Source organism: Neoarius graeffei, chromosome 10 (genome assembly GCF_027579695.1).
Source record: "Neoarius graeffei isolate fNeoGra1 chromosome 10, fNeoGra1.pri, whole genome shotgun sequence".
Classification (NCBI taxonomy): Eukaryota; Metazoa; Chordata; class Actinopteri; order Siluriformes; family Ariidae; genus Neoarius; species Neoarius graeffei.
Window position 1 is genome coordinate 28,457,515 of NC_083578.1, and position 23,481 is coordinate 28,480,995.

Here is a 23,481-nt window from a genome sequence, read left to right on the forward strand (position 1 = left end):
CCCCCCCCCCCCATACGATATACCATCACATTCCTTGTCTTTGTTATTCATGCTTTCTTTATCATTGCTGTACAGCCAGTGTGTGCTTCCCACACAAGCACAAAAATACCTTCACATTCGTACTTCTCTGTCTTTTTCTCTTAGTCTCTCTCTTTCCTTCTTACACACACACAGTCATGCTCACAGAGAGATGAGTGAGTTGCAATCCAAATATTTCTATGTAGCACTCTGGATCCTATTAGCCATTACACTGCATGGACATCAAATTCTGATGGCAAGCAGGGAATGGACAGAACATGCCTCCAGCATCACTTTCTCTTTCTATGTATCTATCTTTACCCTCCTCTCTCTCTCTCTCTGTCTCTCTCTCTCTCACACACACACACACACACACACACACCTCACTGCACAGATTCACATCATACAAGCCTAAAGCAAAGCTGTGTGTACAGATATGTGCATTAACATTTCTAATACGCATGACCACATGAATATGCTGACAAGAAAGCAGCTCCAGCAGCAAGCATCCTACAACCCCAAATCAGACATTCTCTATTGGGGACAGAGGGGACAGGCCCCTCTCCTTCCGCAGCAATGTCTTTGTAATGTGTGCAGAATGTGGTTTTGCATTGCCTTGTTGAAATATCCCTGGAAAAGATGTTTTGAAGGCAGCATATGTTGCTCCAAAATCTTAATGTACTTTTCTGCATTAATGCTGCCATCACAGAAGTCTAAGATACCTTTGCGAAGGGTATTAACACAATCCCATACCATGACAGACCCTGGCTTTTGGACTTGTTGTTGATAACAGTCTGGACGGTCCTTTTTGTCTTTGGTCCAGAGCATACAACATCCATTTCTTCCAAAAAAAGATCTGGAATATTGAATCATCTGACCACAATATGTATTTCCACTGTGTGATGGTCCATCCCAGATGCCTCCAAGCTCAGAGAACTGGATGGTGCTTCTGGACACAGTTCCTAAGGCTTCCGTTTGGCACAATAAAGTTTTAACTAGCATTTGTGGATGTAACTCTGTATTGTGCTTGGCAAAGCTTTGTCAAAGTAATCCCAAGCTCATGTGGTTATATTAGCTATAGATGAATGACGGTTCTTGATGCAGTGCCATCTGAGGGCTCAAAGATCACAGGTGTTCAGCTTAGGCTTGTGCTCTTGCCCTTTACCTACTGATATTCCTCCAGATTCCTAGAATCCTTTCATGATATTATGCACCCTAGAAGGTGAAATCTCCAAATCACTTTCTTTGAGGATCATTGTTTTTAAACACTTTAATATTGTTCTCATGCATTTGTTGAAAATACAGATCCTTGCCCCATCTTTGCTCCTCAAAGACTACACCTTTCCTGAATACTGTTTTTATACGAAGTTATGATTACAGTCACCTGTTGACATCACCTATTTCAAATCACATCATTATTCAATTGTTTTACCTCATCACTAGCCCTAAATTGGCCCTGTGCCTTTTTTTTTTTTTGGAATGTGTTGCAGGCCTGAAATGCAGGAATGGATGTACAACCCCGATTCCAAAAAAGTTGGGACGAAGTACAAATTGTAAATAAAAACGGAATGCAATAATTTACAAATCTCAAAAACTGATATTGTATTCACAATAGAACATAGACAACATATCAAATGTCGAAAGTGAGACATTTTGAAATTTCATGCCAAATATTGGCTCATTTGAAATTTCATGACAGCAACACATCTCAAAAAAGTTGGGACGGGGCAATAAGAGGCTGGAAAAGTTAAAGGTACAAAAAAGGAACAGCTGGAGGACCAAATTGCAACTCATTAGGTCAACTGGCAATAGGTCATTAACATGACTGGGTATAAAAAGAGCATCTTGGGGTGGCAGCGGCTCTCAAAAGTAAAGATGGGAAGAGGATCACCAATCCCTCTAATTCTGCGCTGACAAATAGTGGAGCAATATCAGAAAGGAGTTTGACAGTGTAAAATTGCAAAGAGTTTGAACATATCATCATCTACAGTGCATAATGTCATCAAAAGATTCAGAGAATCTGGAAGAATCTCTGTGTGTAAGGGTCAAGGCCGGAAAACCATACTGGGTGCCCGTGATCTTCGGGCCCTTAGACGGCACTGCATCACATACAGGCATGCTTCTGTATTGGAAATCACAAAATGGGCTCAGGAATATTTCCAGAGAACATTATCTGTGAACACAATTCACCGTGCCATCCGCCGTTGCCAGCTAAAACTCTATAGTTCAAAGAAGAAGCCATATCTAAACATGATCCAGAAGCGCAGACGTCTTCTCTGGGCCAAGGCTCATTTAAAATGGACTGTGGCAAAGTGGAAAACTGTTCTGTGGTCAGAAGAATCAAAATATGAAGTTCTTTATGGAAATCAGGGACGCCGTGTCATTCGGACTAAAGAGGAGAAGGACAACCCAAGTTGTTATCAGCGCTCAGTTCAGAAGCCTGCATCTCTGATGGTATGGGGTTGCATTAGTGCGTGTGGCATGGGCAGCTTACACATCTGGAAAGACACCATCAATGCTCCAGGTTCTAGAGCAACATATGCTCCCATCCAGACGACGTCTCTTTCAGGGAAGACCTTGCATTTTCCAACATGACAATGCCAAACCACATACTGCATCAATTACAGCATCATGGCTGCGTAGAAGAAGGGTCCGGGTACTGAACTGTCCAGCCTGCAGTCCAGATCTTTCACCCATAGAAAACATTTGGTGCATCATAAAACGGAAGATACGACAAAAAAGACCTAAGACAGTTGAGCAACTAGAATCCTACATTAGACAAGAATGGGTTAATATTCCTATCCCTAAACTTGAGCAGCTTGTCTCCTCAGTCCCCAGACGTTTACAGACTGTTGTAAAGAGAAAAGGGGATGTCTCACAGTGGTAAACATGGCCTTGTCCCAACTTTTTTGAGATGTGTTGTTGTCATGAAATTTAAAATCACCTAATTTTTCTCTTTAAATGATACATTTTCTCAGCTTAAACATTTGATATTGTGGCAGTTCGTAGGAGGGGGAGGAGCACAGAAAGACGGCAGGCCAGAATAAAGTTCCATACTTCAATTTATTCGTTCTTTTCAGACACAAATATACTCCCAGTCACACAGAACACACAAGTTGGCTGGTTCAGGAGAGAGCTGCCTTCCTCTGCTCTCTCTCTCTTTTTATATAGGGCGCGGTCACTGGGAAGAGACACAAACACAGGTTAATTGACATCAGGTGTAGTGATTCTGCCACTTACCTTCCCTGACTCCGCCCTCCTGTCACAGACCGGCGCTTGACCACGCCCCCGCTGCCACATACCCCCACTGCCCAACTCAGGCCGGGCAGCTGTCCGGCCTGCAGCCGACTCCCCCCCCCCGATGGGAGAGAAAGTCCGCCACAACCATCTGCGCCCCCGGCCTGTTGATCACCTTGAAATTAAAGGGTTGGAGTGCCAGATACCAAAGGGTGATCCGTGCGTTGGCATCCTTCATGCGGTGGAGCCACTGGAGGGGCGCGTGGTTCGAACAGAGGGTGAAATGGCGTCCCAGCAGGTAGTAGCGGAGGGCGAGGACCGCCCACTTGATCACGAGGCACTCTTTTTCTATCGTGCTGTAGTGCCCCTCACATACCGACAGCTTTCTGCTGATGTACAGCACGGGACGATCCTCCCCCTCCACCTCCTGGGACAACACGGCCCCCAGCCCTCTGTCTGACGCATCCGTCTGTAACATAAAAGGGAGAGAAAAGTCAGGGGAGTGTAATAGTGGCCCCCTGCACAGTGCAGCCTTTACCTCAGAGAAAGCCCGCTGGCATTGCTCCATCCACTGGACCGGATCTGGTGCCCCCTTTTTAGTGAGATCAGTCAGCGGGCTGGTGACGTCCGAATAATTAGGTATAAACCTACGATAGTAGCCAGCCAGCCCCAGGAACTGTCTCACCCCCTTTTTGGTCTTGGGCCTCGGGCAGGCCGCAATTGCTGCTGTCTTGTTAATTTGGGGACACACCTGCCCGTTGCCCAAGTGGAAGCCCAGATACCGTACTTAAACCCGCCCAATCGCACACTTCTTTGGGTTGGCTGTGAGACCTGCTCGCCTCAGCGACTTAAGGACGGCCCTCAGGTGTTGTAAGTGCCGCTGCCAGTCATTACTATAAATAATGATATCGTCGAGGTATGCGGCCGCATAGGTGGCGTGGGGGCGGAGGACCCTGTCCATCAGCCGCTGAAACGTAGCGGGTGCCCCAAACAGCCCAAAAGAAAGTGTGACAAACTGGTGTAAGCCGAACGGTGTGGAAAAGGCCGTTTTTTCTCGGGATAATGGAGTCAAGAGGATCTGCCAATAACCCTTTGTCAAATCCAGCGTTGAGTAAAAGCAAGCCGTGCCTAACCAATCGAGCAACTCATCAATACGAGGCATTGGGTATGCGTCGAATTTAGACACCGCGTTGACTTTTCTGTAGTCCACACAGAACCGGACCGACCCGTCGGCCTTGGGAACCAAGACCACTGGGCTGCTCCAGTCACTGTGGGACTCCTTGACGATGCCCATCTCGAGCATGGCCTCGAGTTCTTCCCAAACCACTTTTTTCTTGTGCTCGGGTAGCCTGTAAGGGCGGCTACGCACTACCACCCCCGGGGGCGTCTCAATGTGGTGCTCTATGAGGTCGGTGCAGCCGGGCAGGGGCGAGAACACGTCCGAAAACTTGGTCTGCAACTGGGCGACCTCCGCGAGTTGGGTCGGGGAGAGGTGGTCTCCACAGGGTACCGGAGAGGTATGCGATGCCAATGCACCCTTTTGAACCTCCGGCCCCAGCTCCGCCTTCTCCGGAACCACCGACACCAACGCTATGGGGACCTCCTCGTTCCAGAGTTTGAGTAGATTGAGGTGGTAAATCTGTAGCGCCCCACCCCTGTCCATTCACCTCACCTCATAGTTGACGTCCCCGACTCGCCGTGTGACCTCAAAGGGTCCTTGCCACTTGGCGATCAATTTGGAGCTCGATGTGGGCAACAGTACGAGTACTTTATCTCCCGGTGCGAACTCCCTAAGGCACGTACCCCTGTCGTACAGGCGGGTTTGCCATTCTTGGGCCTGCTGCAAATTCTCCTGGGTTAGGTGTGTGAAGGTTTGCGCGCAGGTCAATAACGTATTGAATTTCATTTTTACTTGGTGAAGGTCCCTCCTCCCAATTTTCTCGCAGCACATCTAAAATGCCGCGCGGCTTACGCCCATATAACAATTCAAATGGGGAGAACCCCATGGAGGCTTGGGGGACCTCTCGCACTGCAAATAACAAGGGTTCGAGCCATTTATCCCAGTTACATGCGTCCTCACTTATGAATTTTTTAATTATATTCTTGAGGGTGCGATTGAACCGTTCAACTAAACTGTCCGTTTGTGGGTGATAAACGCTGGTGCGGATCGGCTTAATACCTAATAGCCCATACAGTTCGCTCAGTGTTCGTGACATAAATGAGGTGCCTTGGTCAGTCAGAATCTCTTTCGGGATTCCAACTCGGGAGATGACGCGGAAGAGTGCCTCCGCAATACTGCGTGCTGAGATATTGTGAAAAGGCACCGCTTCCGGGTATCACGTTGCATAGTCCACCAGAACTAATATAAAGTGGTACCCTCATGTTGACCGATCTAATGCCCCGACGAGATCCATCCCAATTCTTTCGAACGGGGTCTTGATTAATGGGAGGAGGCGCAAAGGCGCTTTTGGAATGGCCGCTGGATTTACTAACTGGCATTCGCAGCATGCCGTACACCACCTACGGACATCGCCGCGAATCCCCGGCCAATAGAATCGGGCCATTATTCGGGCTAGTGTCTTATCCTGCCCTAAGTGTCCAGCCATGGGATTAAAGTGAGCCGCCTGGAATACCAATTTCCGGCGGCTTTTTGGAATCAAAAGCTGTGTGATTTGCTCTTTCGTCTGAGTGTCCTGCGTCACTCGGTATAATCTATCTTTCATAATAGAAAAATAGGGGAAGGACGGGGTGGCGTTCGGCGCGAGCGTTTGACCATCGATTACTCTCACTTGGTCAAACGCATGCTGCAGAGTCTCGTCTCGCGACTGCTCTAATGGGAAATCCGCAAGGGATTCCCCGAGAGAGGGAGGAGGAGCCTGTGGCTCCTCACTCTGACGCGGAGATGACGTAGACGGCTCTGTGACAGCTGCTCCTGCCAAAGCGACACTGGGACCTCTCCCTGCTAAACTACGGCAGGACCCACTCTTTACTAAATGTGTCAGGTTTTGGTTGAGATGGGGATTGAACATCTTAAACCTCTGGCCACCCTCGGAATGAGACAGAGATTCAGGACAGAGATGCAGAGACTTAGCGTTTTCAAAAGGAAGTCTTTACTGAGAGCACCAGATCAAAATAAAAAAAAAACTTTAGCATGTATACTCCAGATCCAAAAAGGTCAGTCATTAAAATGCACAAAAAATGAGAAAACCCCAAAAAATGGCAAAACAGTACTTGGCACAAAAGTTCAAAGTTAAAAAATAATATCCAATTGAGAAAGTCAAAAGCAAAACAATCCTCTTCTTAGAAAACAGAGGGAGTGGTCAAAAGGCAGTTCAGAACAGTGGAGCAAACAGCTATAGTGAAAAACCCAGGACAAGTACTCACACGGTGGCTCACAGGAGAACTCAGCAAAGTGGAAAGAAAACAAACTCATATATATAGGCCAACCAATTAACTACTTGCCATCAATGATTCGCTTAGCCAATAGCATGAAGGCAAGTGTAACCCAAGAAAAACAAAAGAAAATATAATGCTGAATAGTGGCATCTAGTGGCCAAGTAGATGAACAGCAGGCTGAAAAGTCCACAGAACCTGACAGAACTTCGCCCCTAAGATTGTCTCCTGACGATCCCAGGCCGATCAGGATGCAAGCGATGGAAGTCTCTGATCAAGGAGCGGTCAAGTATGTCTCTGGACGGCACCCAGGAGCGCTCCTCCGGCCCATACCCCTCCCAGTCCACCAGATACTGAAGAGACCCATGGACACGGCGGGAATCCAGGAGCCGGTTGACCGTGTACGTGGCCTGGCCATCGATGAGCCGAGGAGGAGGCAGTGGCCAAGGAGCTGGAGACAGCGGTGAGGTGACCACTGGGTGGAGACGGGAGACATGGAAGGTCGGGTGGACCCTCATGGAGCGGGGCAGCTGTAGAGTGTAGGCCACAGGGTTGACCCGGCGGAGCACCTTGAAGGGACCAATGAACCGCGGCGCCAGCTTCTGGTTCTCCACCCTCAGAGGAAGATCCCTAGCCGAGAGCCAGACCCTCTGGCCAGGTCGGAAGGTGACCCCCCTCCGATGGCGATTGGACTGCTGCTGGTACTGTCGGGAGGCTCTCAGCAAGGCACGTCTGGCTCTACCCCACGTACGCCGACACCGCCGCACAAACTGCTGGGCAGACGGGACCCCTGCATCCACCTCCTGTTCAGGGAACAAAGGCGGTTGGTAGCCAAACTGACACTCAAAGGGCGACATACCTATAGCTGAGCACTTCAGCGTGTTGTGAGCTTATTCAGCCCATGGGAGTTGGGAGCACCAGGAGGTGGGATTGGTCGAGACCATGCATCTCAAGGCGGCTTCAAGGTCTTGATTCAGTCTCTCTGTCTGCCCATTAGACTGGGGATGGAAGCCAGACGAGAGGCTCACAGTCGCCCCGATTAGCTTGCAGAAGGCTCGCCAGAAGCAGGAGGTAAACTGGGGTCCACGGTCTGAAACGACATCTTGGGGAAGACCAAAGACTCGGAACACATGGTCGCATATTAGTCTGGCAGTTTCAGAGGCAGAGGGCAATTTGGGCAAAGGCAAGAAGCGACAGGCTTTAGAGAATCTATCAATAATAACGAGAATGGTGGTGTTACCTTCAGAGGTAGGCAGACCAGTGATAAAGTCAAGAGAGATGTGCAACCATGGTCTGCGAGGAATGGGCAAGGGGTGGAGCAGGCCCTGGGCCCTCTGGCGTGGATCCTTTCCTTGGACACAGTTGGGACAGCTGGCCACGAAGATCTGCACATCCTCCTTCATATCTGGCCACCAGAAGCGTCGCTGAAGGAACTCCAGTGTTCGAGATGACTCAGGATGGGCTGCCAGTTGGGAGGAGTGACCCCACTGGAGAACCTGACCACGTACAGACCTGGGAACAAACAAGAGACCTGCAGGAACATTATCAGGGCCAGGGTCATTGTGCAGTGCTTGCTGAACTATAGATGTGATGCCCCAGCGGACTGGTGCAATGAGCCGAGAACTTGGGATGATTGTCTCAGGGGGGCTCTCTAGACTGCCTGGCTGGAACTGGCGTGAAAGTGCATCAGGTTTGAGGTTCTTAGAGCCTGGTCTGTAGGAGAGCGTGAAGTCGAATCTGTTGAAGAAGAGAGCCCATCTTGCCTGGCGAGGGTTCAGCCGCTTAGCCTGCTGGATATATTGCAGATTCTTATGGTCAGTCCACACTAGGAAGGGATGATGAGCCCCCTCTAGCCACTGTCTCCACTCTTCCAATGCCAGCTTAACTGCCAGGAGTTCCCGGTTGCCAATGTCATAGTTCTCCTCTGACTGAGACAATTTGCGAGAGAAAAAGGCACAAGGGTGGACCTTGCCGTCAGAGGATCTCTGGGATAAGACTGCTCCAACCCCTACATTCGAGGCATCCACCTCCACAATGAATGGTCGAGTGGGGTCAGGATGACGGAGGATGGGAGCGGAGGTGAAGCGCTGTTTGAGGGCCCTGAATGCCTGGCCAGCCTCCGGAGTCCATGAGAAGGGGGAGTGGCATTTTCGAGTGAGCGCAGAGATGGGGGCAGCAATGGAGCTGAAGTTACGGATGAACCTCCGGTAGAAATTTGCAAAGCCCAAGAATCTCTGCGTTTCCTTGATTGTGTTGGGAACCGGCCAATCCTGTACTGCTTTCACTTTCTCAGGGTCCATGAGAATCCTCCCCTCAGAGATGACATAGCCGAGAAAGGACACCTTAAGAACATGGAATTCACATTTCTCAGTTTTAACAAAAAGGTTGTTCTTGAGGAGGTGACTGAGAACCTGTCGGACCTGCTGAATGTGCTTGGAGGGGGTCTTAGAAAAAATCAAAATATCATCTAAATAAACAAAAACAAATCTGTTCAGCATGTCACGAAGGACATCGTTAATAAGGGCCTGGAACACAGCAGGGGCATTTGTGAGCCCAAAGGGCATGACCTTGTATTCATAGTGGCCAGTTGGGGTGTTAAATGCAGTCTTCCACTCATCTCCTTCACGAATTCAGACCAGATGGTAGGCGTTGCGAAGGTCCAATTTGGTGAAGATGGTGGCGTTTTGCAGGAGTTCGAAAACTGATGACATTAGTGGCAGGGGGTAACGGTTACGGATAGTAATTTTGTTGAGTCCTCTGTAATCGATGCAAGGCCTCAGGCCTCCATCCTTCTTGCCCACAAAGAAGAAGCCAGCTCCGGCTGGAGAAGAGGAGGGTCGAATGAAGCCTGAGGACAGTGACTCCTTGATATACTGTTCCATGGCTAGGCGTTCTGGCGCAGAGAGTGAGAAGATACGACCCCTAGGTGGACAGGTGCCGGGCAGTAGGTCAATGGCACAATCATAGGGTCTGTGAGGTGGTAGGGCCGCTGCTTTTCCTTTGCTGAACACTTCTCTCAAGTCATGATACTCGGGAGGCACTCGGGACAACTCGGGAGGGGCTTGGGACAACTCGGGAGGCTTGAGAAACTCGGGACAGGTACTTGAGACAAGACAGCTGGCATGGCAGGTAGGGCCCCACTGGAGGATCATGCGTGAGCCCCAGTCTAGATGAGGGTTGTGGCGAGTCAGCCAGGGGAATCCAAGGACTATGGGAAATTCTGGGGACTGGATTACATGGAATGACAGTTCCTCCTGGTGACTGTCGATCCGTACATGAACGGTAGAGGTCATTAGTTCTACAAGACCCCCACCCAAAGGTCGTCCATCTAAGGCAGTCACTGACAGAGGGGGGTCAAGGCCAGATGTGGGAATCCCCAGACGTTGTGCTAGAGAGAGGTCCATGAAATTGCCGGCAGCACCAGAGTCAATGAAGGCCTGGAGAAAGTGCCGCTGGTGATCCCAGGAGAGAGTTACAGGAACGAAGAAGCTGGTGAATGGGAGATCAGGAGACGATGTCACCCCCGTCACAGATCTCCTGGGGCTGGATGGGGTTTGGCCTTTTCCTAGGAGTTCTGGGCAGGTGCTGCGGAAATGTCCAGGCTTTCCGCAGTAAATGCAGCAACGCTCCCTCATTCGCCTATCACGTTCTGCCTGAGACAGTCGAGTTCCCCCCAGCTGCCTGGGCTCCAGTCTTCCGTCAGAGGAGTCGACTGCTGGGCTGCTACGGACTGGAACTGCTTGGTAAACGGAGCTTTTCGGGGCTTTGTTTCATTCCTGCAGCCGATTGTCCAGCCGGATGACTCGAGAGATCAACGACTCGAGGTCCTCAGCCTCCTCCCACGAAGATAGCCCATCCTTGATGTGGTCAGCCAATCCACTGTAGAGGGTAGCGAGCAAGGCCTGGTCCCCCCAGCCGCTTTCCGCTGCTAGGGTGCGGAACTGAATGGCATAGTCCGCTGCTGACTGACGGCCCTGGCGAAGTTGGAGAAGTTTGTTGGCTGCGGTGCGACCGCTGACTTCTGGGGAGAAGACCTTCAACATCTCCTTGGAGAAGGACAGGAAGGAAGCGCAAACAGGGCTGTTGCTTTCATAGAGGGCTGTGGCCCAGGCCAGGGCTCTTCCAGTCAAGAGTGTGATGACGTAGGCCACTTAGGAATGCTCGGTAGGGTAGGCAGCAGGCTGGAGGTCGAAGGACAGACGGCACTGGGTTAGAAAGCCCCTGCAACCTTTAGGGTCTCCACTGTACCTCTCTGGGGCAGGCAGGCAGGGCTCACGGCTGTGCACAGGAAGAGACGCAGTTGGCTCATTGGAAGACGTGGCTGTAGGGGCTGGAGGAGCTGAAGAGGCTGAAGGGGCAGGTTGTGTAGGTTGACGAAGTTGGAGGACCTGGTGGATCTTGGTCAGCATGCCAGCTTGTCTTCCCATTTCCGCCCCCCACTGGGCTAAAACCTCTTCATGATGGCGCATGGTTTCCTCTCAGCTGGTGACGGCTGCTACCAGGTGCTGGAGGGTGTGTGCCGGGTCGTATGCAGGGGCAGTTGCAGGTAAGGGGTCAGGCACTGGCACAGAATCGGACTCGGGAAGTGGTATATCCTCTGCTCCGTCCATTGCTGGCTGAGTTCTTCTGTCAGGGTTTTGGTTGAGATGGGGATTGAACATCTTAAACCTCTGGCCACCCTCGGAATGAGACAGAGATTCAGGACAGAGATGCAGAGACTTAACGTTTTCAAAAGGAAGTCTTTACTGAGAGCACCAGATCAAAATAAAAAAAAAATCTTTAGCATGTATACTCCAGATCCAAAAAGGTCAGTCATTAAAATGCACAAAAAATGAGAAAACCCAAAAAATGGCAAAACAGTACTTGGCACAAAAGTTCAAAGTTCAAAAATAATATCCACTCGAGAAAGTCAAAAGCAAAACAATCCTCTTCTTAGAAAACAGAGGGAGTGGTCAAAAGGCAGTTCAGAACAGTGGAGCAAACAGCTATAGTGAAAAACCCAGGACAAGTACTCACACGGTGGCTCACAGGAGAACTCAGCAAAGTGGAAAGAAAACAAACTCATATATATAGGCCAACCAATTAACTACTTGCCATCAATGATTCGCTTAGCCAATAGTATGAAGACAAGTGTAACCCAAGAAAAACAAAAGAAAATATAATGCTGAATAGTGGCATCTAGTGGCCAAGTAGATGAACAGCAGGCTGAAAAGTCCACAGAACCTGACAAAATGACTCATCAACTCCCCAAATCCCGGCCAATCAGTCCCCAAAATTATTGAGTGGGTGAGGCGAGGATTAACCGCCACCTTCACTATAACTTTTTCCCCTCGGAAAAAAATGTGGACCGACACCAACGGGTAGCTGTGAACATCCCCATGCACACACAACACCTTCACCCCCTGTGCTCCCCCCGATGCCTTGTCTTGCACCAGGCTTTGGTGAATTGAGGTCTGATTACAACCAGAATCCACCAACGCCTGATATGTATCCCCTTGGATACTCACCGGTATGCGATACGCTCCGGCCCGATCGAGGGCAGCTCCTGGCACGTCGGGGATCCGAACCACCGCGCCCACTTCCATTGCCGAGCATTGCTGTTGGAGGTGGCCTGGCTCCCCGCAGCGCCAGCAAACCGGCCCGGGCTTCCTCTCTGCACCAGCGCCCTGGGGCTCACTCACCTGAGGGGGGGAAGAAACAGACACAGAAGGGAAAAATGGGAGGGCACTGCGGGTGCGACGGGCCAGCTGGGGTGGGGCTGGCCCCCGCCTCCGTGGTGGGGGAACAGGGCGAGGACGAGACACAGGGGGAGAGAGAGAGAGAGGAGAGGAGAGAACAGGATGTCCGCTGTCCTGCCGTCGGAACAGCCGCCAAATGGTCCTCCGCCAACTCGATGGCCTGATCCAGCGATGCCGGGTGGTGGCACTGGACCCACTCCATGGTTCCCTCTGGCAGGCAGCCGATAAACTGCTCCAGCACCACCTGATCGAGGATTCCCTCGGCGTCACGGTTGTTGGCCCTCAACCATCGCCAGCAGGCGTCCCGGAGCTGCTGGCCAAACGCAAACGGCCGGCCGACTTCCTCCAGCCGCAGAGCGCGGAAGCGCTGTCGCTGTTGTTCGGGGGTGTGCCCCGCCCGCTGGAGGACGGCCCGGCGAAGTTCCGTGTAGGCCAGCCGGTGGTCGGCGGGGAGCTGTCGCGCAGCCAGTTGCACCTCACCCGTTAGCAAGGGGAGGAGGCGCGCCGCTCGCTGTTCCACCGGCCAGCCCGAGGCCTCTGCTGTCTGCTCGAAGAGTGTGAGGAAGGCCTCGGGGTCGTCCTGCGGGCCCATCTTGGCTAGGGTGAGGGAAGAAGGGTCCGCGGCGGTGGAGATGGTGGACCCCACCGACGCGAGGAGGTGCCGGAATGCCTGACGAGCTTCCTGCTGCGCCAGCACCAGGGCCTCGAACCGGCGCTCTTGCTCCTTCCGGAGGGTGACTCGCACCTGGTGCTGGCTCTGCTGGGCCGTGGCGAGGGCGTGGACCAGGTCTGCGAAGGGGGAGGACTCCATGGGGTTGTTCTTTTCCTGTGCTCCGTCCCGGGTTTTGGCACCACTGTGGCAGTTCGTAGTAGGGGGAGGAGCACAGAAAGACGGCAGGCCAGAATAAAGTTCCATACTTCAATTTATTCATTCTTTTCAGACACAAATATACTCCCATTCACACAGAACACACAAGTTGGCTGGTTCAGGAGAGAGCTGCCTTCCTCTGCTCTCTCTCTCTCTTTTTATATAGGGTGCGGTCACTGGGAAGAGACACAAACACAGGTTAATTGACATCAGGTGTAGTGATTCTGCCACTTACCTTCCCTGACTCCACCCTCCTGTCACAGACCGGCGCTTGACCACGCCCCCGCTGCCACAGATATGTATTTATGTTCTATTCTGAATAAAATATGGAATTTTGAAACTTCCACATCATTGCATTCCGTTTTTATTTACAATTTGTACTTTTGTCCCAACATTTTTGGAATCGGGGTTATAAATACATAAGTAATATATACTACATATATGTAGCAATCTTGGAAGCATGCAAATGCATAAATAATGCATATATAAATGCAATAATAATAATAATAATAATAATAATAATAATAATGGTTCAAGAGGTGAGTTTTAATTTCATTTGTGCAAGACTTGTTAGTGTTTACAATCAGATAGTACACATGCAACCTTTCTCTCTGCATTCGAGCTAGATGCAAATGTCATGGCATGACAAATTTGGACTGATTCCATAAGTGCTAGTAGGCCTCCATGTTCCTTTGTGTAGTCATTGCTGGAACAGTACCAGTAGCTCCAGGGGTAATTGCTGTTTGGTGTACCTTGCTGTTTGCTCTTTGCTGTTTGGTGTCAAGTCAAGTTTATTTGTATAACACTTTTAACAACAGACATTGTCGCAAAGCAGCTTTACAGAAAATTCAAGACTTTAAACATAAGCTAATTCTATCTCTAATTTATCCTCAATGAGCAAGCCTGTGGTGATGGTGGCAAGGAAAAACTCCCTCAGATGATATGAGGAAGAAACCTTGAGAGGAACCAAACTCAAAAGGGAACCCATCCTAATTTGGGTGATAACATCCATCCATCCATCCATCCATCCATCCATCCATCCATCCATCCATTATCTGTAGCCGCTTATCCTGTACAGGGTCGCAGGGAAGCTGGAGTCTGCAACCCAGAGCCTATCCCAGCTGATTATGGGCGAGAGGCAGGGTACACCCTGGACAAGTCGCCAGATCATCGCAGAGCTGACACATAGAGACAAACAACCATTCACACCTACGGTCAATTTCGAGCCATCAATTAATCTAACCTGCGTGTCTTTGGACTGTGGGAGAAACCGGAGCACCCAGAGGAAACCCACGCAGACATGGAGAGAACATGCAAACTTCACACAGAAAGGCCTTTGTCGGCCACTGGGCTTGAACCTGGGACCTTCTTGCTGTGAGGCGACAGTGCTAACCACTACATCACCGTGCCACCCTTATAATAATAATAATAATAATAATAATAATAATTATTATTATTATTTTTTTTTTTTTATGCTGAAAAAATTTGAAAAATCCAACCTTTAATAAGAATAAATGTATTCAGAAAAAATCAATAATAATAATAATAATAATAATTATTATTATTATTATTATTATTATTAAATTTTTTTCTGAATACATTTATTCTTATTAAAGGTTGTATTTTTCTAATTTTTTTCAGCGTGAGATTAAGTTACTTCACAAAAAGATGGATTTTTCCGAACCCTTCTTACTAATCTTTACAAGGGGTGCCAATAATTGTGGAGGGCGCTGGATAAAAAGCATTGGAAAAGACACTCAGTATTCACCAAAACACCAGGATCACAAAATTATCAATCATTTCACACCAATAATTTAACATCAGTGATTGAGGTATGGTCAAGCACAAGAACATTCTTGAACACTTAGTAATGCATGCCCCAGGGGCATGGCCACATGGCAATATGGGGTGGTAGATGCCATGCTTGAAACTAGTCTTGGTGCCCCAATTACTATCCAAACTCTGACTTCAGCTCACCTGTTACGACTACTGTATGTATGTTTCTACTATGCAACCCTAAAATAGAATAGAATTGAATTGAAAATAATATATTATTATATTGAAACAGAAGCAGTGGTCATGAATAGTTGCGGAATAGGCAAGACGAAAGTATTTAGGGATAGAATAACTTACTTTTTTTTTTTACTTGCAATTCTAGCCAAGAAGAGAATTTTTAAAGAGCAAGGAAGTGCATGGGTGCAACAAACAACAGTAATCAGTAATTTGCTTTTAAGAACAATGGTGATTAATGTTAATTATTGTGAGCAATGGTGGTCAGTGATTGAGAAAAATGGTAATCATTGCTTGTTTTGGAACAGTGCTGATCAGTGATTAGTCATTGATAACAATGGTGATCAGTAAATGGTCATGGGCAACAGTGGTGATCATTGATTGATTGTTGGGAAGCAATGGTGATCATCCATTGGTCATTGGGAGGATGGTAATTGGTCATTTGGAACAATGGTGCTCATTGACTGGTCATTGGGAATAATGGTGATCAGTGATTCTTCACTGGAAGCATCTGCTTGCTCAGGCACAACACTGGTCTTGAGTTGACTAAGGCTACATCCACACGACAACGGCAACGAGATGTTATTTAAAAATATATCGCGTCCAAATGGGCAACGATCAGTAAAATATCAGGTCCATATGGCAACGCAACGCTTGCTGAAAATGATGCAATACACATGCCACACCTCTAGGGGCGCTGTAAGACGGTCCCTTCGGAGACACCAGAACAATAGAAGTAAGGACGCATGCGCATAAACTATTATGCACGAGACTTCATATTAGCCACAAAGTCAGGAAAATCTGTTCGTAAAATTACATTATAATGACCAAATACAATGAAAAGTATTTTTCCAGTCTCACCTGTGAAAGGTAATCCCATGTGATCTCGTTTGGACGGCAAACCTGTTGGTACAGTTAAACACAGCTAATCTTTATTCTCCACTTTGACCTATCCAATATGGCGGCGAGGATGACGTATGATTCTACGCGGAAGGCGGCGTCTTTAATGGTCCGGAATAAATTGAATGCTACACGTTGATGGATTAATTTGTTGTTTCTCACCTGTGAAAGGTAATCCCATGTGATCTCGTTTGGACGGTAAACCTGTTGGTACAGTTAAACGCAGCACATGAATCTTTATTCTCCGCTTTGACCTATCCAATATGGCGGCGAGGATGACGTCTCTCTCTCTCTCTCTCTCTCTCTGCACCATTACACAATAAATATTCACAGTGAAAATATTTTGTAAGCGCGTTTCATGAACCAAGTTATAGGATTTGTTGACAACTCGCATCGAGTTCGTTACACTTCTACCCGGCGTGAAGCACTCACAGTCATGTGGTTGTGATGTCATCGTAAACAAATCCGTTCTACTCATCCAGACGACTTCAGAACGGCAACGTTGCCAGATCTTTCCACTCTGGAACCCGTTCTCAAAAAGATTGCGTTTTGGGCACCCAAAACGCCGGTGCCGTGTGGACGCCAGGCCTAAACGATAAGCAATTGTATCGGAGTCACCTGAATCCGTTGCCATGTGGACAGGGCCTTAACCTGCTTTTTCTGCTCATATAGCCATCAGCTGTAATGTGAGTTGGAGAGTCATATCAAGTGTACGACAGTTGCTGACATATGCTCAAAAAATCTTTCGGCTCTTTTAAAAAAATGCCACGAACAGTCATTATGTGGTCATTTGTTTTTGACCAAGGAACAAATCTGATTCACATTTTTTAAAGTACTCACCAATGAGCAGTACTGGTACTTCTGTTTTGATTGTTTAAGCACTGTAGAGAAAAATAAATGTAACTGTAAAAAAACTAAGTGTGATTTCTAGACTTTGCATTGCAAATAACAATGCCTTGCCATTGTATTACAAGTGCTTGGTTAAAGTGAACATAATTCAGTGAATTCTTATGTTACATTACTCTGTGCTCAGGAGAGTGGCATAGTGTCAATAAATCACAGAGTAGGGTGATGACTTTTTATGCATGGGTTTTATAATGTACAGCATAATTAGGACTAAAGATTGTTGCAGAGGAATTTAATTTGGAAAAACAAACCTTGAAGAAAAAAATTTACATTAAACCCCATGAACATTAATATTAAACATACTTGATTATTCCACTTTGTTGATAACCATTGCAAAATATTTGCCTAAACAACTTTAATAAAATAGGCGATATCACTTTTCTACTGAAAGGTGTTTGATTGTAATTAATTACTGGTAATGCTTTTTAGTTTTTACTAGCAATTGCTACAGCTGTGGTCTATGATTTTTTTTAACTTTACCTCACACAGCTTGAACATTTGGTATCAGTGCTTGAAATGGAAGAAAATAAGTGTGACTCTAATCATTTAGTGCCCATTAGTGCATGTGTTATCAGTTTTAGAAAACCATTAAGTAATTTTTGTCACACCCCTGACAGGCACTCACAAAAATAACCAGCCACATAAATGCACCGATAAATACATACAGTTTCACTCAATGCTTTTTACTGTATATAACTGTTGTATATGGCATATGATAATTTTTATTCTCCCAGACTGAAGATCTCACAGACTGGTTGATTATGGTGATTTTTAGTTTCTTAGACATATGCTTTCAATTTTGTCTTTATAATAATTTTTCAGTGGCTGTGCTCAGTGTTTACGAGCTTTATTTTTGTGCCAGCACAAGCATAACATGATGGGTAATACTGCCATTTTGGTATTTCGGTTGGACGCTAGTTATATTTTTCAGGTTTGCACCCTGTTGCTATTAACACTAAAACAAAGTCATTTTTTTACTGTAATAAAAATGCTTCACAACATTTTGGCTATGTACTGTACATTATTGTTATTCATAAGAATTAGGACAGGCCTAGTGTACTTTTTAGCAGTTGGAGTTTTGGAAGGCTTTGTTGTAGGTTTTTTGTTTTTTGTTTGTGTGTGTGTGTGTGTGTGTGCGATTGAAATTCCCCATCTCATCTCATTATCTCTAGCCGCTTTATCCTGTTCTACAGGGTCGCAGGCAAGCTGAAGCCTATCCTAGCTGACTATGGGCAAAAGGCGGGGTACACCCTGGACAAGTCGCCAGGTCATCACAGGGCTGACACATAGACACAGACAACCATTCACACTCACATTCACACCTACGGTCAATTTAGAGTCACCAGTTAACCTAACCTGCATGTCTTTGGACTGTGGGGGAAACCGGAGCACCCGGAGGAAACCCACGCGGACACGGGGAGAACATGCAAACTCCGCACAGAAAGGCCCTTGCCGGCCACGGGGCTCGAACCCGGACCTTCTTGCTGTGAGGCGACAGCGCTAACCACTACACCACCATGCCACCGCGATTGAAATTATTTAATTTTAAAAATTTGATGAGGCACTCTGTGATAGATTGGTGATCTGCCCAGGATGTACCTTGCCTCTTGGCTGAAGTCAGTTGGGATTGGCTCCAGCTTCCCCTGAAACCCTGACAGATAAGTGGTAGAGATAATAGATGAATGGATGATGAGGCAGTGGGCCATTCTGGCTATTTCTTCTGTTAAAGTCCTTACTTGAATAAAATTATTTTAATGATCAGCACAATCAAAGATTAATTCAATAGACCATTATAATGGTTCTGGTAATACAAATTATTTAAAAGAAATCAATCGGTTTCTTCTGAAAAATATTTTATCCTAATTTCATTGGTTAGATGTTCCCTCATAGGGCAGAGGTGGTGTTGATGTGCAACCTCACATAGAGTGTGAATGTCATTGTCTGTCCTATACCACTGATTTTGAGCTTCTCTGCTATTTCTTGTGAAACTGATTTGATTTTTTTAACTTTATACAACCCCGATTCCAAAAAATGTGGGACAAAGTACAAATTGTGAATAAAAACGGAATGCAATGATGTAGAAGTTTCAAAATTCCATATTTTATTCAGAATAGAACATAGATGACATATCAAATGTTTAAACTGAGAAAATGTATCATTTAAAGAGAAAAATTAGATGATTTTAAATTTCATGACAACAACACATCTCAAAAAAGTTGGGACAAGGCCATGTTTACCACTGTGAGACGTCCCCTTTTCTCTTTACAACAGTCTGTAAACGTCTGGGGACTGAGGAGACAAGTTGCTCAAGTTTAGGGATAAGAATGTTAACCCATTCTTGTCTAATGTAGGATTCTAGTTGCTCAACTGTCTTAGGTCTTTTTTGTCGTATCTTCCGTTTTATGATGCACCAAATGTTTTCTATGGGTGAAAGATCTGGACTGCAGGCTGGCCAGTTCAGTGCCCGGACCCTTCTTCTACGCAGCCATGATGCTGTAATTGATGCAGTATGTGGTTTGGCATTGTCATGTTGGAAAATGCAAGGTCTTCCCTGAAAGAGACGTCGTCTGGATGGGAGCATATGTTGCTCTAGAACCTGGATATACCTTTCAGCATTGATGGTGTCTTTCCAGATGTGTAAGCTGCCCATGCCACACACACTAATGCAACCCCATACCATCAGAGATGCAGGCTCCTGAACTGAGCGCTGATAACAACCTGGGTCTTTCTTCTCCTCTTTAGTCCGAATGACACGGCATCCCTGATTTCCATAAAGAACTTCAAATTTTGATTCGTCTGACCACAGAACAGTTTTCCACTTTACCACAGTCCATTTTAAATGAGCCTTGGCCCAGAGAAGACATCTGCGCTTCTGGATCATGTTTAGATATGGCTTCTTCTTTGAACTATAGAGTTTTAGCTGGCAACGGCGGATGGCACGGTGAATTGTGTTCACAGATAATGTTCTCTGAAAATATTCCTGAGCCCATTTTGTGATTTCCAATACAGAAGTATGCCTGTATGTGATGCAGTGCCGTCTAAGGGCCCAAAGATCACGGGCACCCAGTATGGTTTTCCAGCCTTGACCCTTACGCACAGAGATTCTTCCAGATTCTCTGAATCTTTTGATGATATTATGCACTGTAGATGATGATATGTTCAAACTCTTTGCAATTTTACACTGTCGAACTCCTTTCTGATATTGCTCCACTATTTGTCAGCGCAGAATTAGGGGGATTGGTGGTCCTCTGCCCATCTTTACTTCTGAGAGCCGCTGCCACTCCAAGATGCTCTTTTTATACCCAGTCATGTTAATGACCTATTGCCAGTTGACCTAATGAGTTGCAATTTGGTCCTCCAGCTGTTCCTTTTTTGTACCTTTAACTTTTCCAGCCTCTTATTGCCCCGTCCCAACTTTTTTGAGATGTGTTGCTGTCATGAAATTTCAAATGAGCCAATATTTGGCATGAAATTTCAAAATGTCTCATTTTCGACATTTGATATGTTGTCTATGTTCTATTGTGAATACAATATCAGTTTTTGAGATGTGTAAATTATTGCATTCCGTTTTTATTTACAATTTGTACTTTGTCCCAACTTTTTTGGAAACGGGGTTGTATTATTGAATGAATGAATGAATGAATGAATGAATTTATTTATTTCGAACATGTATAAAAATGTATGTAACTATTTGTACATACAAAAGAAAGTAAATGAAAAAAGTGACAAAAAAAGAATAAATAAAATAACATAAAGAGCTAATACATTACAATACACCGCACATTGTTTGAAAAAGGAGTGGGAAGAAGTACAATACTTTTTTTAATTTCCCACCCCTTTTTAACTACCCCAAAATCCAAACTACATTAATACACCTATAAAAATATATACCATATATACACTTCATGATTATCCATATAAATATATAATTACAAAAATAAATATATACTACATACCATATATATATATATATATATATATATATATATATATATATATATATATATATACAGTGGTGCTTAAAAGTTTGTGAACCCTTTAGAATTTTCTATATTTCTGCAAAAATATGACCCAAAACATCATCAGATTTTCACACAAGTCCTAAAAGTAGATAAAGAGAACTCAGTTAAACAAATGAGACAAAAATATTATACTTGGTCATTTATTTATTGAGGAAAATGATCCAATATTACATGTCTGTGAGTGGCAAAAGTATGTGAACCTTTGCTTTCAGTATCTGGTGTGACCCCCTTGTGCAGCAATAACTGCAACTAAATGTTTCTGGTATCTGTTGATCAGTCCTGCACACCGGCTTGGAGGAATTTTAGCCCATTCCTCCAGACAGAACAGCTTCAACTCTGGGATGTTGGTGAGTTTCCTCACATGAACTGCTCGCTTCAGGTCCTTCCACAACATTTTGATTGGATTAAGGTCAGGAGTTTGACTTGGCCATTCCAAAACATGAACTTTATTCTTCTTTAACCATTCTTTGGTAGAACGACTTGTGTGCTTAGGGTCGTTGTCTTGCTGCATGACCCACCTTCTCTTGAAATTCAGTTCGTGGACAGATGTCCTGACATTTTCCTTTAGAATTCCCTGGTATAATTCAGGATTCATTGCTCCATCAATGATGGCAAGCCGTCCTGGCCCAGATGCAGCAAAACAGGCCCAAAACACGATACTACCACCACCATGTTTCACAGATGGGATAAGGTTGTTATGCTGGAATGCAGTGTTTTCCTTTCTCCAAACTTAACGCTTCTCATTTAAACCAAATTGTTCTATTTTGGGCTCAGCCATCCACAAAACATTTTTCCAATAGCCTTCTGGCCATGTGATCTTTAGCAAACTGCAGTCAAGCAGCAAGTTTTTTGGAGAGCAGTGGCTTTCTCTTTGCAACCCTGTCATGCACACCATTGTTGTTCAGTGTTCTCCTGATGGTGGACTCATGAACATTAACATTAGCCAATGTGAGAGAGGCCTTCAGTTGCTTAGAAGTTACCCTGGGGTCCTTTGTGACCTTGCCAACTATTACACGCCTTGCTCTTGGAGTGATCTTTGTTGGTTGACCACTCCTGGGGAGGGTAACAATGGTCTTGAATTTCCTCCATTTGTACACAATCTGTCTGACTGTGGATTGGTGGAGTCCAAACTCTTTAGAGATGGTTTTGTAACCTTTTCCAGCCTGATGAACATCAACAACGCTTTTTCTGAGGTCCTCAGAAATCTCCTTTGTCCGTGCCATGATACACTTGCACAAACATGTGTTGTGAAGATCAGACTTTGATAGATCCCTGTTCTTTAAATAAAACAGGGTGCCCACTCACACCTGATTTGTCATCCAACTGATTGAAAACACCGGACTCTAATTTCACCTTCAAATTAACTGCTAAACCTAGAGGTTCACATACTTTTGCCACTCACAGATATGTAATATTGGATCATTTTCCTCAATAAATAAATGACCAAGTATCATATTTTTGTCTAATTTGTTTAACTGGGTTCTCTTTATCTACTTTTAGGACTTGTGTGAAAATCTGATGATGTTTTGGGTCATATTTATGCAGAAATATAGAAAATTCTAAAGGGTTCACAAACTTTCAAGCACCACTGTATATACACACACACACACACACACACACACACACACGTGTGTGTATATATATATATATATATATATATATATATATATATATATATATACACACACATTATACACATATATACATACAAACACATACACTTCATAAATATCTATATAAATATTGTTACAAAATTAAATATATACTTCATTCCATATATACACTTCATAAATATCCATATAAATATATAATTACAAAAATATATATCTATATAGTTTATACCATATATACACTTCATAAATATCTATATAAATATATAATTACAAAAATAAATATCTACTACATACCTATCCCTGTAAATAGGAAGATATCTATCCCCATAAATAAATATATACCATATACTCAGCTAGTTCTAATATAACAATCAACCCTATTCTATTTATCCCTCATCATCCTCCATTAACATACTTCCTCTTCAATATACTTGTTTAAAAATATTTTTTGTACCTTTTTTTAAACAGGTTTATATTTGCACTTTGTTTTATTTCTGTCTCCAGTCTGTTCCATAAAGTCACCCCACAGCTCGATACGCACATGCTTTTCATATTTGTTCTAACCTTTGGTTTTTTAAAATTTAGGTCTCCCCTTAGATTATATCCCCCCTCTCTCTCACTAAACATTCCTTGTATATTTTTCGGCAATAGATTATTTCTTGCTTTGTACATTATTTGTGCTGTTCTGAATTTGACCAGATCCATAAATTTCAACATGTGTGATTTTATGAATAGCGAGTTTGTGTGATCTCTGTATCCTGTTTTGTTTATTGTCC

General features: G+C 45.4%; 1 protein-coding gene across 1 annotated transcript in view; it reads left to right on the forward strand.

Annotated features, from left to right (window-relative positions):
* cacna2d3a (calcium channel, voltage-dependent, alpha 2/delta subunit 3a) overlaps positions 1 to 23,481 on the forward strand; it is a 1,043,750-nt gene that overhangs the window by 969,268 nt on the left and 51,001 nt on the right. The gene's annotated exons all lie outside the window — the stretch shown is intronic.